General features: G+C 39.7%; 1 protein-coding gene across 6 annotated transcripts in view; it reads right to left on the reverse strand.

The window, feature by feature from the left end:
- Positions 1-17,336, reverse strand: part of GLIS3 (GLIS family zinc finger 3) — a 506,081-nt gene that overhangs the window by 337,614 nt on the left and 151,131 nt on the right. Inside the window, exon 1 of one of the 6 annotated variants that reach the window (XM_061200387.1) lies at positions 402-421. The exons of the other annotated variants lie outside the window; for them this stretch is intronic. The gene's annotated coding sequence lies outside the window, so the exon portion shown is untranslated. Of the gene's footprint in view, positions 1-401; positions 422-17,336 lie in introns of those variants that run through there. 6 annotated transcript variants of the gene reach the window in all.

Here is a 17,336-nt window from a genome sequence, read left to right on the forward strand (position 1 = left end):
TTTGGGGAAACTCCATACTGTTTTCCACAGTGGCTGCCCCAATTTGCATTCCCACCAACAGTGTAGGAGGGTTCCCTTTTCTCCATATCCTCGTCAACATTTGTTATTTGTGTTCTTTTTCATGATGGCCATTCTGACAGGAGGAAACACCCAATCTTAAACTGAGTTGCCATACGCTGAGCAAAGAGATAGATCAAACAAGAAAAAGATCTGTTAAACTGGAGGAGGCTTGGTGGAGGAGGTGAAACTTGATCTGAGCCTTTTAACGGCCAGAGGGGAGAGGACGTACAAAAAGGGGGTTTGCCAAAGTGAAGTGAGGAAATGTACTATGAAGGCATACGGAGGCAGTATGGGGAAGTGGTAAAGGACGGAGATGCTAGAGCCAAAATGGCTTCACTTACCAGCTCTGTGACCTTGGGCAAGTTCCTTAACCTCTCTGTGCCTCTGTTTCCTCACCTAGAAAATGGGGATGATCATTGTACCTACCTTCATAAGGCTGTTTGGAGAACTAATAGGTCAAAATATGTAAGCACTTAGAATAGTGTCCAGCACACAGTAAGTACTCTATAAGCCTTAGGTATTCATGCTCTTATTAAAGCATTCTTAGATTACACAGGCCCTCTAAGGCTAGGCCCTCCAAAAGAACTATAGTAGGCTTTTAAGCATGAGTGTGATGTGATGAGGGACTATGAAGAAGACAATTTCACTATTTTCAGCACATAAGAAAGCAGAGCAAGGTAGGAAGATGTTGCTTTGAGCTCAGGATGCAGTGACAAGGCCTGGACCAGGTTGAGCAGAGGTGAATAAAGGGGACAGAGTAACCCCAAATTATCTTATAAAGAAAACAATTAAGAGGGTTGTTGAAGGGACTGTAAGAAGTACTAGATTCCAGACCCTTCTCCATAAATTAACATCGTGTTTTCCCTAAGCTGCTTTTCCCCTCTAGGCCAACCAAAAACAGTGACTGGAAGAGAAATGGCAAAGCTGCCCACTGGTAAGACCTCTCATTGTATGGAACAATGACTGGGACCCCTGTCAGAGAGGAGGTGCTCAACAAATACTTGTTGGGTGAATGAATAAAGAATATGACTTCTAAGGCAAATATAGTTCAAGGACACAAATAAAATTGAGAAGTTCCCTCTTAAATGTGAGTTGTGATATAGAAGAAAGAAAGACAGAGATCCCTGGTGAACACAACTGTTGATACGTCCTTATCTCTAAGTTCCTGAACAGCTGGAAGTATTACTAGTTTGCTGCATCTCTCCTTACTCCCTACACACACACATGACTTGACACGAAGGGAGAGTAGTCTAAGGCAGTCAATGCAAATCAATGGAACTTTTTTTTAGGATCTAAGAGCTGGTTCCAAGGGAAAATCCCATTCGATCCTTCATAACAGAGATAACTTTTTAGTATCTAAAAGTCACAACTTACACAGCCATCACTAAAAGCTACTAGGCTAACTTGTTTTCCACCAAACAGTAATTCTGAAGAACTGTCCAAAGAGATACGTACACATCATACACATCATAATTTTTTTCTGTTACACATTCTACACAGGCTTGCAAGTTCAGATGAGATGCCCAGAAGCATCCAACCCAAAGAAATGGCAGTTATGGAGATTACAGTCTCTTATACTAAAAATTAAGTCACCCATATTTCTAAGCACCAGAAAATGCCCAGCTTCCTGCATCCAGAAGTCATACAGGTTGTTCAACTGTCTCATCAACCAGATAACTTTTGCTTCTAGGCTTTAGATTCTTGACTCTGGGCTCCAAAGTCCATTCAGCAGCCCAGGTATATGCAAGAAAATTTGTTGAGCTGCTACTTGTATTTTGTGCTCCTTTATCTCAGGGTAGTTATTATAAAAGGGCTAAAAGTAGACACTGCTTGATTTCGTCCTTTCTTCTAGTCCTGTGGGGAGGCCTAAATCCACTGAGATTACCCAGGTGCTCTGAGTACCTATGAAGAGAAAGCCAGGAGAAGGGAGATTGCCCAAAGTCTGGGAAGAACATCAGTTTGACAGTCCCCCAAGTAGTGAGGCAGCTCTCAGTGAGGGTGAAGAGAATGTCTGCAATGGCAAATGTACAAAGGCCAGGCTCTAGGTCTAGGGCCTCCCAGCTCTCCAGCTCTGGCAAAGCTTTCTGTGCCCAAGCAATGCACAAGGAGCAGACTTCTAGAGACCATGTAGGCTTGGTCAGCAGGCACCTCAGCATCAACCTGGACAAAGAACCAGAAAAGCTCTTGGTATATTCTGCTCTGCACAAAGACCCTGGGATCTCGTCTCTCTGGCAAGGTATTAGGTACTCCAACCAACAATGACTGAGATTAAATTTCAGGGTATTGGAGTCTGATTTGTTTTCAATTAAAGGAAATAATTTAAAGAACGCTTTCATTTATACGTGAGTTGGTAGAGTAAGTCACATCCACTACAGATTCAATTAAAACTGGAGAGATTGGAAGGCCGAAATATCTACCCTTTGGCTCAAGCAACTTGAAACTTGTCATTGTGTAAAATTACATAACATTACCCCAACTACCAAAATATTTTTAAAAATTTTAACATCACAAGTCTCATCACAGAGACAATCTGACTAAGGCCTACATAGTACAAGTTCCCTGTGTTTCTTTTATTTAATGCCATTTTTGAACTTACAAGAGAACTAATCTAAGCACTTCTGTAAATATAATTGGGGCATGAGTTAGCATTAAAGTAATTGTGACTGTTTTATCTCTATATCCTACAGGTGCTAATTCAGACACTATATCAACAATAACTGAATTAATAATAATGAAATTAAGTCAAACAAAAAAGAACACCAATTCCAACCCAAATTCTTTCTCATCAAAACAAAAAAGCAATCATAATACAGATTGATGCCAGTATGAAAAAAATCTAAATTATAAGTAGTGCTTGTAATTCTTTTTGGATCCATCTCCTAAAGCAAAGGTAACAAAAGCAAAAATAAACAAATGGGACCTAATTAAACTTAAAAGCTTTTGCACAGCAAAGGAAACCATCGCCAAAATGAAAAGACAATATACTGAATGGGAGAAAATATTTGCAAATGATATGACTGATAAGGGATTAATATTCAACATATATAAACAGCTCATACAACCCAACATCAAAAAAACAAACAACCTGAATCAAAAAATGGACAGAATAATTGAATAGACATGTTTCCAAAGAGGAAATGCAGATGGCCAACAGGCACATGAAAAGACCCTCAACATCGCTAATCATCAGGGAAATGCAAATCAAGACCACAATGAGCTATCACCTCACACCTATCAGAATGACTATCATTAAAAAGAACATAAATAACAAATGTTAGCGAGGATATGGAGAAAAGGGAACCCTCCTACACTGTTGGTGGGAATGTAAATTGGTGCAGCCACTGTGGAAAACAGTACGGAGGTTCCCCAAAAAACTGAAAATAGAACTACCATATGACCCAGCAATTCCACTCCTGGGTATATATCCAAAAAAACCCCACAAAAAACACTAATTTGAAAAGATACATGCACCCCAATGTTCACAGCAGCACTATTTACAACTACCAAGGTATGGAAGCAACCTAAGTGTCTATCATCAGGTGAATGGATAAAGAAGATATGGTACACACACACACACACACACACACACACAAACAAAATGGAATACTACTCAGCCATAAAAAAGAATGAAATTTTACCATTTGCAGCAACATGGATAGACTTGGAAGGCATTATGCTAAGTGAAGTAAGTCAGACAGAGAAAGACAAATATTATATGATATTACTTACATGTGTAATCTAAAAATGCAACAAACTAGTCAATAAAACAAAAAAGAAGCAGACTCACAGACATAGAGAACAAACTAGTGGTTACCAGTGGGAACTGGGAAGGGGGGAGGAGCAACATAGGGGTAGGGGAAAAAAGGTTATTATGGGATTATATGAAATCATGTAACAACTTTTGAAAATTATAAAGCACTATAGACTTTAAAGAATCTTTCATTCAATTAAAAAAAAAAAGTGGTGCTCATGTTCTCCCTAAAGTAATACTTTTTTTAAGGAGTATTATTATTTATCTGAATTTGAATATGAAAGCTGAAAATAAATGTGAATAAAAAGTTGAATGCTAATTGAATCAAAAACATTTCCTAAATAATTTACAAATTCTTAGAAGAGAATTAATAACAAATCATAAATAAGCAACATAAAAAATTCCTATGGCTTTAAATGTAAATAGGAAGGAGAGAAATAAAATTCCTCCCCAGGTCTCCAAAGGTCAATTAAGTAAAGGCCTTGATTTGGTGGTTAGATACCTCCTCTTTTGACTGCTCCAGCTGAACCAAAGTATATAGTCTGCCGGAATTTGTTCTTCTCTTTGTTCTAAACACCCGTAACAAAACAAAAATAACAAGGAAAGGCAGAAGTCTCACTATGATCGTCTTGCACAATGAGAGGAACATGAACCTTGATACAAATCTACAGTTTGAAATAAAATATGACATAAATACTTGTGAATCACTGGGTAATATTGGCTACTTACAATGAGCAGAAAAATTATAAGGGTATTACTAAAATATTTTCAATAAAGAAAACTGTTTAGGCAATCACCTTAGATCATTCTAAGTCTAAATTTTCAAAATGGAGTCAATATAATTTGCTTCTAAATAAACCTACTTAGATAGTAAGTTAATAAAATTACATAAATTTTAGCACTTAGAGATATGCATGCTTCAGAGGCATAGTACTTTGAGAAATCAAGTTATATCTTAAGGCTGAAGAATTAGTGAGAAAATAAATCACTTTCACCAAATTTCACAGGTATCCCTTTCCTTTCTTCTCTCTTATAGCTATTAGGTACTAGATAACCAAACCTACTCGCCTAGGTACTGATCTTGTGAAGAATCCAGAAAAAATAATAATAAAGGGAGTTATCTTTTCTTTGGTCTTCTGCTTTCAAGCACAGCAAGCTAGCTATGGTGAAACCATCGCAAATTTCAGAAGACATTTTGCTCCATGTTCGAATTCTAGGACCAAGCCAATGAGAAGAAAAGGGAATGGACAACTTCTTCCTTCCTCTTTAAACACAGTAAGCACCTTTGTTTGGAAAGACTTTCCCACTATCTTCTTTCAAAAATGTGTTAGTCAGAGTGGTCTGGGGGAGGGTGGGAAGATGTGGCAACTGGTATCCTTGTTATTGTACTTCAGTAGAGAAGGTAAGGGGATGAAGATTGAGAAATCTTGCCCCATGAATATTGGATGCTCTGTCATCTGACACCAGTAGCACAAGGAATTCTAGTAACACCTCCCTCTAGAGGAGGAAAGAATGGAGTCCGAAAAAAATTTGTAAAAAAGACATATAATTCAGCTTAACTGACTTGTTTTTTCACACGTAGCCTTGAAAAGAACAATTTTACCTCAGAAACTTGGCAAATGCAAACAGATTTTTTGATAAGTTTTAACACGCATTTTACTAAATGCAAGAATAGAGAGTGAGGGAGAGAAAGGCCAGGTATCCAAAGACAGGGAGGTTGTCAGGTTTCTCTTTTCTGTGTCATTTTTGTTTAGTCGGTCAAATGAAAATTCAAAACCATATAATTAGATGGTTGTTTATACATGATTAAGCATGAGCTCATTGGACTTTACATGCCAAAAAGTCAGAGATGTGGTCAAGGGCAAGAAGGAACTATTAATAAAAGGAAATAAAGCTGTAATACATTTTTCACTTATGAATAAAAATAATTCAAAGTTCTCTAGATGGAAAAAGAGGAAAAGAAATCAACCATGAGTAGGGGCAAGAAACCAGATAATTTTATAAATGGTTAGAATTCATGACATGTAAAACATAAGCCACCAGTACAAAGAAGCTTTTCCTCCTCTATGATTCTAATCCTATTTTTATTTCTTGTAAACATAATTCACAATGAGAACATAACACAACTTACCTGTATTATATTTCTTTAGAACTGTTCTGGGAAATATTTAAGCAAGAACATGTTGTTCATTTAAAAGAGTTACTTGTTCTCTTCATAACTGTCTTCACCAGTAATCCTCTCTGGAGAAACCAATAGCTGTCAGCTCCCTTGAAAAAGCCAAGTGTCTCTCATTTTTCACAAATGCAGAATTTTTCTTCCCAAAATGAAGTGAGCCCATCAAAAGCAAGGTTTAAATGGCCATAACCTTCATAAAGGCAAGGTAGACTTTTCCAGATCCCCCAGAGAATCTTAGATTGGGGCTGTGAAAAGTGGTGAAATCAATTTCTCACAGAGATCAAACACCAAGCTATGGATGAGGTCAGTGGGCAAGTCTTTCAGATGACAGAGAGAATGAACTGGTCCAGGATCAGACTACTTACGCCACCTTAGGTAAGGTTTTCAAGCCACTATTACAACCCCTCCTTACTGGGAAAATACACCGCCAGCAAACTCCAGAGATGGTTCAACTGTGTGTGCTATTTTCTCAATCAAACAACTCTTTGGGTTGCCAATGCTGTGACTGCTGTGCTATTACATAGTAGAACCAAATGATCAGAATGAGTAAAGGCCACAGGAAGCCCAATACACAGTCCTTAAGACTGAGGCTAAAATGAATCTTAATAACATTCAAAAAGCCCGTAATGCCTAAGAATTAAACATTGACTTTTATAGCCTGACTCTGAGAGCAAGGTCTCCAAGTCATATCAGTTCCTTTTCTGTCAGAGAGACCTTCAATCTCAACCTCTCTTTCTCTCCTCTCTTTCCTCCTCTCTTCTCCTTCTACCCCCAATCCCCCCCACACACACACACATACACAGGCTATGATCATCAGCCAGTTCAGACTCCCAGAGCTATCTTCAATCCTGTACATCTCTGCCCACTGGAATTTGAACAAAATATACTTCACTTAAACCTATATGATAAACTACAAAATATGGAAATGCCTAAAAAAACTCACAAAAACTCTTTATGAGTCAGAAATTAATGAATTTTTGTCTTTAATGTTGAAGGAGGGGGAAAATCTTGCTAAATTAATACATATTGATTATTTGAAAGAGTTTAATATCTACTATAGTTCCAGATAAGAAATGTGATAATTTATTCCTAAACAATGTGTGGCATGTAACTCAAAACTGCTTTTCATCAATAATTAATATTAATAATTAACAAGTATAAACAACAAAAATACCTTTTGGAAATGTTTCAACCTGGCCCTTTCCTCATTCCACAGTCTGCCTATTGCCCCCCCTTTACCCTCTACGTGGGGTTAATAACTAAACTTCCCTCATCTCTGACATGCAACACTACCCAGCAGCAATCTTCCCAAGAATGCACGCACGAACACATAAGATTGTAAAGAACAAAAGTCTTATCAGAGTCACCTGAATCTGACAAACGGATTTCTAAATTAGCATCTGCAGTTTCAATCCACTCAACAGTGAATTAGGTTTTTCTGCAGTAAGGACAGAACCCTGAAGAAAGTTCACCTCAAGCACCTATTCTCCTACCTACAGACGAAAGGTTTTATGTCTTTAATACAGGGATTAGCCTAGTAATAAAAATTAAACAGTACTCTAGATAAGCATAGTGGAAGGAGAGGATAATGCAAAAACCACTCATTTAAAAGAGGCCAGAACCAATGTACCAGGATTCTATTTGGCACTCATTCTGAAGAGCACTCAATTTGACTTTTTAAAACTACATTGCTCTTCTTTCTCCATTTTGACTGTATGCAGAATAGCATCTTCAGAGTCAAACACATTCACTGTTATTGGTATAATCAAAGGTGTTTCACCCACCATCTGCCTCTTACTTTTCTAGCCACCCTGCCCTAGCACTCGACATCTCATCCAGCCATTTATTCCTTCACCAAACTGAACGTTATGCAGGTAATATCCTAAGTTCTTAAAGTTCAACACCACGGTATATTTTCATTTCTCACAGCAAATACAAATTCTACAATCCCTAATCCCCTTCCCCTGCATACCTCCATTCCATACTTTACCATTATTCTTCTTGAAAAGTCATCAGAATCACCAGCAAAAGCACCTCATGCTTAAGTTATTCAAGTTCCCAGGCTGTTTGGTCACTGACATTTAAAAGTGTTAGAAGTAAGAAGCTCTCTCACTGGGGAGCTTCCATAGGCAGTTTGTGTAAAGGTGTGGGGATAAAGGTGTTTACATCTTTTTCTTGGCTGGGGGCCTCAGACAGCTGTGCAGAGAGTACTTTGCATACATTTCCAGGTCTACCTGCTCTTCGCTTTCATAAAGTATGCGCAGGGCTTGTACATTCAGGGACTGTTAGCACATTCAGCAAGGGCTGGTGTGCAGAGAGGAAAGCATCTAACAAATGCAGCCTAAGAAACAATGTCTCCCTTCAAGTGGAACTGCTGGTGAAGTCAGCCAGCACTGGCCAGCGTGAACAATACTGGGCAGGTCATTAACCTGCCTGGTTCAGACGACGATGAGCTCACCCACCTTTCTGGAAGTGCTATTTTAGCTGCTGAGTTTATACAAATAAAACCCATAATTTTCTAATGGCTAAACTAGGAATGTGTTCGAAAATAGCTAACTCTCTGAGAACCCTGCAGAAGCCACACAGGGAACTCACGAAGGTGTGTCTGCTGTTGTTCAAGTTTGCACACATCTTTATAATCGCTACATATGTATTACCTTGAAAATAAGCAACCACACAAGTAAACCGCAATTTTTTTAAAAATTAGGTGGTTAATGCATTGTTTCCTCCCTCTCTTTTTTTTTTTCTTTTGCATAGGAAAGAATAAGTTAGTCGTTAACTACACAAAGGAGTTAACATTTAACTTTGAATACTGAGAATGCTTTAGCTCTCAACCCCTCCCCCCTTTTATTATAGCAAAAATTGGTTCAGGAAAACTCTTACTAATTATCGCAGACCCTAGATGAGATCTGGCTGTATCAGTTTCCTTGCTGCACTCACAGGAGGCCCCAGTTCCTTTATACATACTCCATTCCAGGCAGCTGGGAATCCCTGCCCACTGCCCCTCAGGGCCCACAACTCCCAACTCCCACCATTAAAGACCAGCTAGCTATCATGCTACCCCCTCCTTGAAACAAACCTTCCAGATTCCTGCCTCCTATCCCAAGTTTAAGGTGCTTTTATCCCTCCTCTAAAATCCCAGGTAATGCTATTTTTGCATCTTTTGTGTTACTGATCATTTCTACATTATATATTACCTGTACCTATATCTTACCTTTCCGCCTTATAACTGGCAGGAACATGAGGATAGAGAACTTACCTTATCTACCTTCACCCCCAACCCCTCGCCCCCAGAGTACCAGGCTACAACGTTGTTGTGCTCAGGGCAGACACTCACTGTATGTCTATGGACAGGTAATGCCCATACCTTTTATTGTTAACACTGAGCCACTTTCCACAGGTAGGTGGCGGAAAGGCTAAAAGGAAAAATTGTTTTATTATTCAAAATAGGGAGATTGCTGGGAGGCCCAGCGTGGGGGCGTGGGGGGGTGGGGGGGTGGGGAGAGGGCCTCTTTTCTGTTGCCCCTGCCATTCCTAACCTGCCCTCCTCTCTCACTCCCCACAGGCTGACTCTACACCTCATTACACACACAGTTCCTCCCCATGGACACAGCCCTTTCCAAACTGTGGGACTTGTCACCTTTTCTGTGAAGCCCTCCATGGAAACAGGAGTATAACAAACTCTTCTCCTCTCCCTCTTCTTAGCGATTCATAAATATCACAAAGGAGACGTAGAGGTTACAAAGATATCAACATGGTGATCATACTTCCTCACCAAGAAATTATACTTTACTACTACCGCTGCTACTACTACTACTACTACTAATAATACATCTATACATTAAAAACAAAATGAGAGGGACTTCCCTGGTGGTGCAGTGGTTAAGAATCCGCCTGCCAATGCAGGGGACACGGATTCGAGCCCTGGTCCAGGAAGATCTCACATGCCGCGGAGCAACTAAGCCCGTGCGCAACAACTACTGAGCCTGTGCTCCGCAACTACTGAAGCCCGCGCCTAGAGCCCATGCTCCACAACAAGAGAAGCCACCACAATGAGAAGCCCGCATACCGCAATGAAGAGTAGCCCCCGCTCGCCACAACTAGAGAAAGCCCATGCTCAGCAACGCGCAGCCAAAAAAAAAAAAAAAAAAAGAGAGAGCTGACATTAGTGGAAGATTTTTTTTTTTTTTTTTTTTTAATTTATTTATGGCTGTGTTGGGTCTTCGTTTCTGTGCGAGGGCTTTCTCCAGTTGCGGCAAGCGGGGCCCACTCTTCATTGCGGTGCGCGGGCCTCTCACTATCGCGGCCTCTCTCGTTGCGGAGCACAGGCTCCAGACGCGCAGGCTCAGTAATTGTGGCTCACGGGCCTAGTTGCTCCGCGGCATGTGGGATCTTCCCACACCAGGGCTCGAACCCGTGTCCCCTGCATTGGCAGGCAGATTCTCAACCACTGCACCACCAGGGAAGCCCTAGTGGAAGATTTACTTGGTACCAGGGGAGGATGCCTGGCTCTATACTTGGATTAACCAGTCAGCTCACACAACAACCCTGATTATTACCATCCCATTTCACAGAGGAGACAACCTGAGATTCAGAAAACACAGTAATTCGATCAGAGTGAGGATTAAAACTCAGGTAGCCCCACTCCAAAAACATGCACAGATGTCCATGAGCTCATGCATCCTTGACCACCACCCTCCACACGACTAGACAGACAGTATGAAATGGGGAGAAAAGAGGACAACTGGAAACTGATTCTTCTCTCCCAAAGCTGGAACAAACACCACCCACAGCCTCCAACATCTTGGTTTCCATATATAAGCAAAAGTGAGGAACAATACCTTAATTTGTTCCCTGTAGGTGCCATAAAAGGTGTCATGCATGCACGTATAAATAGATGACATTATTTTAACCTTTATGATAGCAGATAAATGTCCATTATATAACCCCTCTCACTTTCAGGAATTTTTGATACATAACATCAACTTCATTTCTTCATTCACTCAGTCAGGGGTTAAATTGCATAGAAAGAGAAGGTAAAACAGAGATCAAGAGAATTACAACACAAAATGATGTCTGTTAAAAAAAGGGATGATCAAAAAAAAAAAAAAAAGGGATGATCAAAAAGCTGTTGGAACATTGAGGAGACAATGAGATGATAATGATGACAATATTTAGGAACACAATACGAAAATAAGCATCTCCATGAATCCTACTATAGAAGGTATTTATTGATTTTTCTATTGATTAATAGTCTTAAGTGTGCACAATTCATCAGGATATATATTAGAGATGTAAGAACATGATAGGCGCTTGCATGCGCACGCGCGCGCACACACACACACACACACACAAACAGAGGAGCACAAAGACGGTTACACAGTGTGTCAGGTTCAACAAGTAAATATGAGGTGCTTGAAGGGCCACCCTCCCATGCAGTTCGATATGGCCCCTTTCTACTAGAAATCTCAACCTTAAAAACAATATAAATGAAGCCTTTAAAGGAATCTTTTCTAAAATTCTGCCTTAAAATTTCATCTTTCAAAACTGCACTGACCTAAAAGCAGAGTCTAACCAGCCACCAACTGTCCCCAGGCATGTGGCTGCTCTCTGCTTTCGCTATGAAATAAAAATATTGACATAAGGAGGAGAAAAATGTGGATGTACGGTGGGTGGGGTCAGCAGTATGGAGATGAAAAGGATCTATGCCTGCTGGAGCCAAGTCATAAGGCCAGGAGGCTAAGTTTGGTCTGTGGCTTTGTAGCTGTGTGAACTTGACCAAATCACTTAGACTAAACCTCCCTGCCAAGCTTAGATTAGTGAGAACATATAATGAACTATCTAGCACCTGGCTGGCACAAACCAAATACTCAGTAAGCGTTAATTCCCCTTCCTACCCACAGATCACATCTGAAAACCTTTCACCTCTCATAATATAAAAGACTACCTTCAAACCAGAATAGAGGATGAAATCATTTCAAGAGTTTCCCCCATGAGAAAATGATGGATCCATGCTCCCACCAGGCTTTGAATTCATAGATTTATATGTCGAGAAGGAATAATAGAGATCATGTTTCCAATTTCCTTACAGATGGTAAAACTCAAGTCCAGAGAGGTAAAGTGACTTATCCTAGGTCACACAGCTATTTAATTGCAAAGTCAGGATAAAAATCCAGGTAATCAGCACCCAACCAATCCCACTTTCTACTGTATTCTACTACATTCATTGGACTTGCTTAATAGTGCAAATACCTCTGAGGCAGTCAAAAATGTCTTTGGCATTTCTCCAAAGAAGATATACAGATCTCCAATAAACACATGAAAGAATGCTCAACATCACTAATCATTAGAGAAATGCAAATCAAAATCACAATGAGGTATCACCTCACACCAGTCAGAATGCCCATCATCAAAAAATCTACAAACAATAAATGCTGGAGAGGGTGTGGAGAAAAGGGAACCCTCTTGCACTGTTGGTGGGAATGTAAATTGATACAGCCACTATGGAGAACAGTATGGAGGTTCCTTAAAAAACTGAAGATAGAACTACAATATGACCCAGCAATCCCACTACTGGGCATATACCCTGAGAAAACCGTAATTCAAAAAGAGTCATGTACCACAATGTTCATTGCAGAACTATTTACAATAGCCAGGACATGGAAGCAACCTAAGTGTCCATCAACAGATGAATGGATAAAGAAGATGTGGCACATATATACAATGGAATATTACTCAGCCATAAAAGGAAACGAAATTGAGTTATTTGTAGTGAGGTGGATGGACCTAGAGTCTGTCATACAGAGTGAAGTAAGTCAGAAGGAGAAAAACAGATACTGTATGCTAACACATACATATGGAATCTAAAAAAAAAAAACCACAAAAAAATGGTTCTGAAGAACCTAGGGGCAGGACAGGAATAAAGACACAGACGTAGAGAATGGACTTGAGGACACGGGGAGGGGGAAGGGTAAGCTGGGATGAACTGAGAGAGTGGCATGGACTTATATATACTACCAAATGTAAAACAAGATAGCTAGTGGGAAGCAGCTGCATAGCACAGGGAGATCAGCTCGGTGCTTTGTGACCACCTAGAGGGGGTGGGGTAGGGAGGGTGGGAGGGAGACGCAAGAGGGAGGAGACATGGGGATATATGTATATGTATAGCTGGTTCATTTTGGTATAAAGCAGAAACTAACACACCATTGTGGAGCAATTATACTCCAATAAAGATGTTAAAAACAAATGTCTTTGGCTTTCAAAATAGAATGAAAATGGCAGATGGTAGACTCCTTCTACACAATGAGTGTTGGGTTTGGGACAGGAATGTTCATGAAGAGATGATAAGCTGGAGGAGAAAAGGGGTAAGCACAGAGGAGGGGATAAAGGAGTGAAAAGGGACACAGAGACCCCCTACTTTACAACTGTGCCCAAAAATCAATTCTATTTCAGTCCACCAATTGAATCTGGAAGTGCCCCCGGACAGATTCTCCCTCCCTTTTATCTGCAAGCCTAGAGAATACAAAATCTACCACTCTCCCAGCTCAGACAAAATGCATGAATTTTCAGGAGAAAAGAGAAATGAGATGGTTTACCATCTTTTTCAATAGTTTAAAAAAGAGGTTCAGTTTGAGTTTGCTCAACTCTTCTTAAACCTTAGGTTTCAGTAGAATCACTGCTGAACTACAGGTTTTACTGGGACCAGTGCCTGCTTATTTACCTGCCAAATATAAATTTGCCATGGAACCAATGTTCAGGCTGCTTGGGGACAGCAAGCACCTTGTTAAAGAAAAGGAAAAAATCTAATTTCAGCATATCAAACTTGACAGCATAATTTTTTAAAAGATTCCCATCTCAAAGAAAGTTTACAAGCAATGAGTGAGGCTGTAAGGAGATTATTTCCAGGCATAATAATAATAGCAGAAAATTGTCCAATTAGCAGTTAAGCACTGAGGGAATTCCTTTGCATTGTGGCCTTACTGTCTTTGTCTTTGTTCTGAAGAAGAATTCTGCCTTCAGGAGTCTAAAATAATGAGAGTTCTTCATTATGTCAATGAGAGTTTGGAGGGAGTCCCCATGGCACAGGGACCTTGCCTGGTAACAAAGTCTGCTAATGAAGCATAAGAATTGTCTGTTCCAAAAAAAAAAAAAGAATTGTCTGTTCCTAGTTAAACCTGCTCACACCCTCCACAGCGGGGGGAACCCTGGCTGAGGCCCCAACAAAAGGAGAGCCTTTGGAAGGTGACAGAATGAGAGGCATTTGGGGTTAAGACCCTTAGTCCTCCTTGGGCCAAAATTTTATCTACAGGCTTCTCAAAAAAAAAAAAAAAGAAGAGGAAGAAGTAGAAAGCGAAATCATCATATAAAATTAAATTCTATTCAACAAGTATTTATAGGATGCCCAGTTGACACAGGTCTTGTACAGTTGGAAACCAGAACTTTAAACCCTCCCAACCCCATATCTCACCTAGTCAACCGACCAGTAACACAATTTTTCCCACTGCCCTTCAAACGTCTATTACTTGCCACTTCTGCAGCAGGTAAAAGCTCTGCTTCCTCCAGCACCATTCAACTATAATGGCTGTGTGAGCCTCAAGAAGGCAGAATACAGCTTAATCAAAGGAAGAAGCTTCTAGCAAGCAGAAGTGACTTGGGAACTCTTGGTGAGGCAGAGTTCTTGTCCCTGAAAGAATACACGGAAGGGCTGCCAGGATATTGCAGAGAATGTAGAGGGAGAAGGAACTAGAAGAGAACATTTCTAAGGTCATTCCCCCCTCTATGTAACACCTCAAAAGGCTTAAAACACAGTGTCAAGTTTCATATTTTTATGTAAATTATGAGAAATTTCAATGCCCTCATTCAAAGGCTTTTGTGTGTGTATATGTGTGTGTGTGTGCTTCTTTTTACTCTAGGCTTCTACTATGTGATGCAAGGCAGGTAAATTAACTTCTCTAGGCCTCAGATTTATCATCACTTAAATGAAGGCCAGGGATTAAGTAATCTCTCAAATCCCTTCCAGCTCAAACATTTTCTGAGTGAACACTGAGTTTACTCTCTCTCCTTTCTACCAAATTAAATTTAGGAATTCTACCTACCCATAAAATTCAACAGAATCCCCTAAAAATCACTATACAGGAAAAGAAAATTCATTAAGGTGACAACACACAACATAAATATGGCAAAAACAATAGATTTCTTATATACTATCAATTATGAATTTCAAAATTTAATGGAAAAAAGTTTAATTAAAAATACCTAGGAATAGCAATGTAATATGAAAAAAACTACTTTTTGTTCTGAAGACATTAAAAAATATATACATATTCTCAGGTGAGAAAACTAAATATAGTAAGTGTGTTGACTCTTCCAAACTTTTTCATAGACTTAATGTAGGGTTTCTGCATTAATGACAGTTTGTGCCAAATAATCCTTTGGGCTTTTATTTGGTGGTGGTCGGAGGGGGGACATTGTGCATTGTAGGATGTTGAGCAGCATCTCTAGCCTCTACCCACTAGATGCCAGTAGCACTCCCCCAAGTTGTTGATAACCAAAACTAAATGCTGCCCAGACATTGCCAAATATCCCCAGGGGACAACAACGCTCAGGTGGGGAACCACTGATTTAGTGCAAAGTCCTAACAGGCCCTTCCTCATTCACTCACTACCTTGACAATGGATTCTAAAGTTCATATGGAAGAATAAACTATACTAATAGTCAAGAAGACTTTGAAAAAGAAAATAAATATATTATAGAGCTATGAAAGTAAAAATTGTGAAATATAGAAGGAAGAGTAGTTAAACTGAACAAAGAAGCAGAACAGAAGCAAAAGATCATGACCTCAGATAACTCAGATGTATAATAACAACTAGCATATGGTGGCATTACAAATGAGTAGGAGAAAGGAGATCCTTCATTAAATGGTAGTGGGGCAACTGTTTACTGTTTGGGGAAAAATCAAAGCTAAATCCTTATTCACATTAGATATGTTCCAATTATCTATTGCTATATAACAAACCACCCCAAAACTTAGAGGCTTTAAAACAACAATTTATTATTATCTGTTGTGGTTCTGGAAGTTGACTGGGTCAGCAAGGCACTTCTCACTTGGGGTCTCTCATGCACGGCAGTCAGATGTCAACTAGAGCTGCAGTTACCTGAAGGGTAAACTGCGTAGACTTCTAAGGTGGTTCCCTCATATCCTGGCTGTCAATGGGAACATCTAAACACGGCCTCTGCATATGCCTTGGGTTTCTCACAGCATAGCGGCTGACTTTCAGGCCAGTTAAGGGCCATGCCTACCAAAGGCACAGCACTACTTCTGCCATATATTGCTGGCCAAAGAAATCTCAGGACTCCCTCAAATTCAAAGGAGTGGAAAAATAAAGAAGGAACCAGCAAAGTCACACTACAGAAAAGCACATGGAATGGGAGAGATGGTTTCAGTCATCATTCGAAAATACAATCAGCCATAACATACCAAAATAAATTCCAGGGAAATTAAGAGCTAAATATTATTAATAAATATTTATTAAAAATAAAATATAAAACAACTAAAAGAAAATATATCTGAGATTTTTTTTTAATTTTAGGATACAGAAGGCAAAGATAAATAGATAGAACTGAAAAAATATTTTAGCTCAGAAAGTACCATAAACAAAATTGAAAAGCAATCAAAAGACTAGGAAAATACCAGCATTCTACATAACAAAGGGTTATGGGCTTAATATGTAAAGAGGCCTTACAAATCAATAATAAAGACAAACATTCTGGGCTTCCCTGGTGGCGCAGTGGTTGAGAATCTGCCTGCCAATGCAGGGGACACGGGTTCGAGCCCTGGTGTGGGAAGATCCCACATGCCGTGGAGCAACTAGGTCCGTGAGCCACAACTACTGAGCCTGCGCGCAGTAGGCTGAACAAAGAAGCAGAACAGAGAGGCCGCGACAAGAGAGGCCGCGACAGTGAGAGGCCCACGCACCGCGATGAAGAGTGGCCCCCATTTGCCGCAACTAGAGAAAGCCCTCGCGCAGAAACGAACACCCAACACAGCCAAAAATATAAATAAATTAATTAATTAAAAAAAAAAAGACAAACATGCCTATGTTCCACAGTTCACAAAAAAAAGAATCCAGTAGACAAAACATAAAATAGACACTCTCAATTTTCTGCTAGTAGATCGAGTAGAAAGTGTAAAATGTGACATGACCCATCTGGGAAGCAACTTGGTAATAAATACAGTCAAGGGTATTTAAAAAAAATGTTCATTTGACCCAATAATCTACCATCATTTAAAAAGATATTTGTGATAATATAGTTTTAACAAAAAAGAAACCAAACTTAATTAAATAAATA

This window comes from Eubalaena glacialis, chromosome 9 (genome assembly GCF_028564815.1).
Source record: "Eubalaena glacialis isolate mEubGla1 chromosome 9, mEubGla1.1.hap2.+ XY, whole genome shotgun sequence".
NCBI lineage: Eukaryota > Metazoa > Chordata > Mammalia > Artiodactyla > Balaenidae > Eubalaena > Eubalaena glacialis.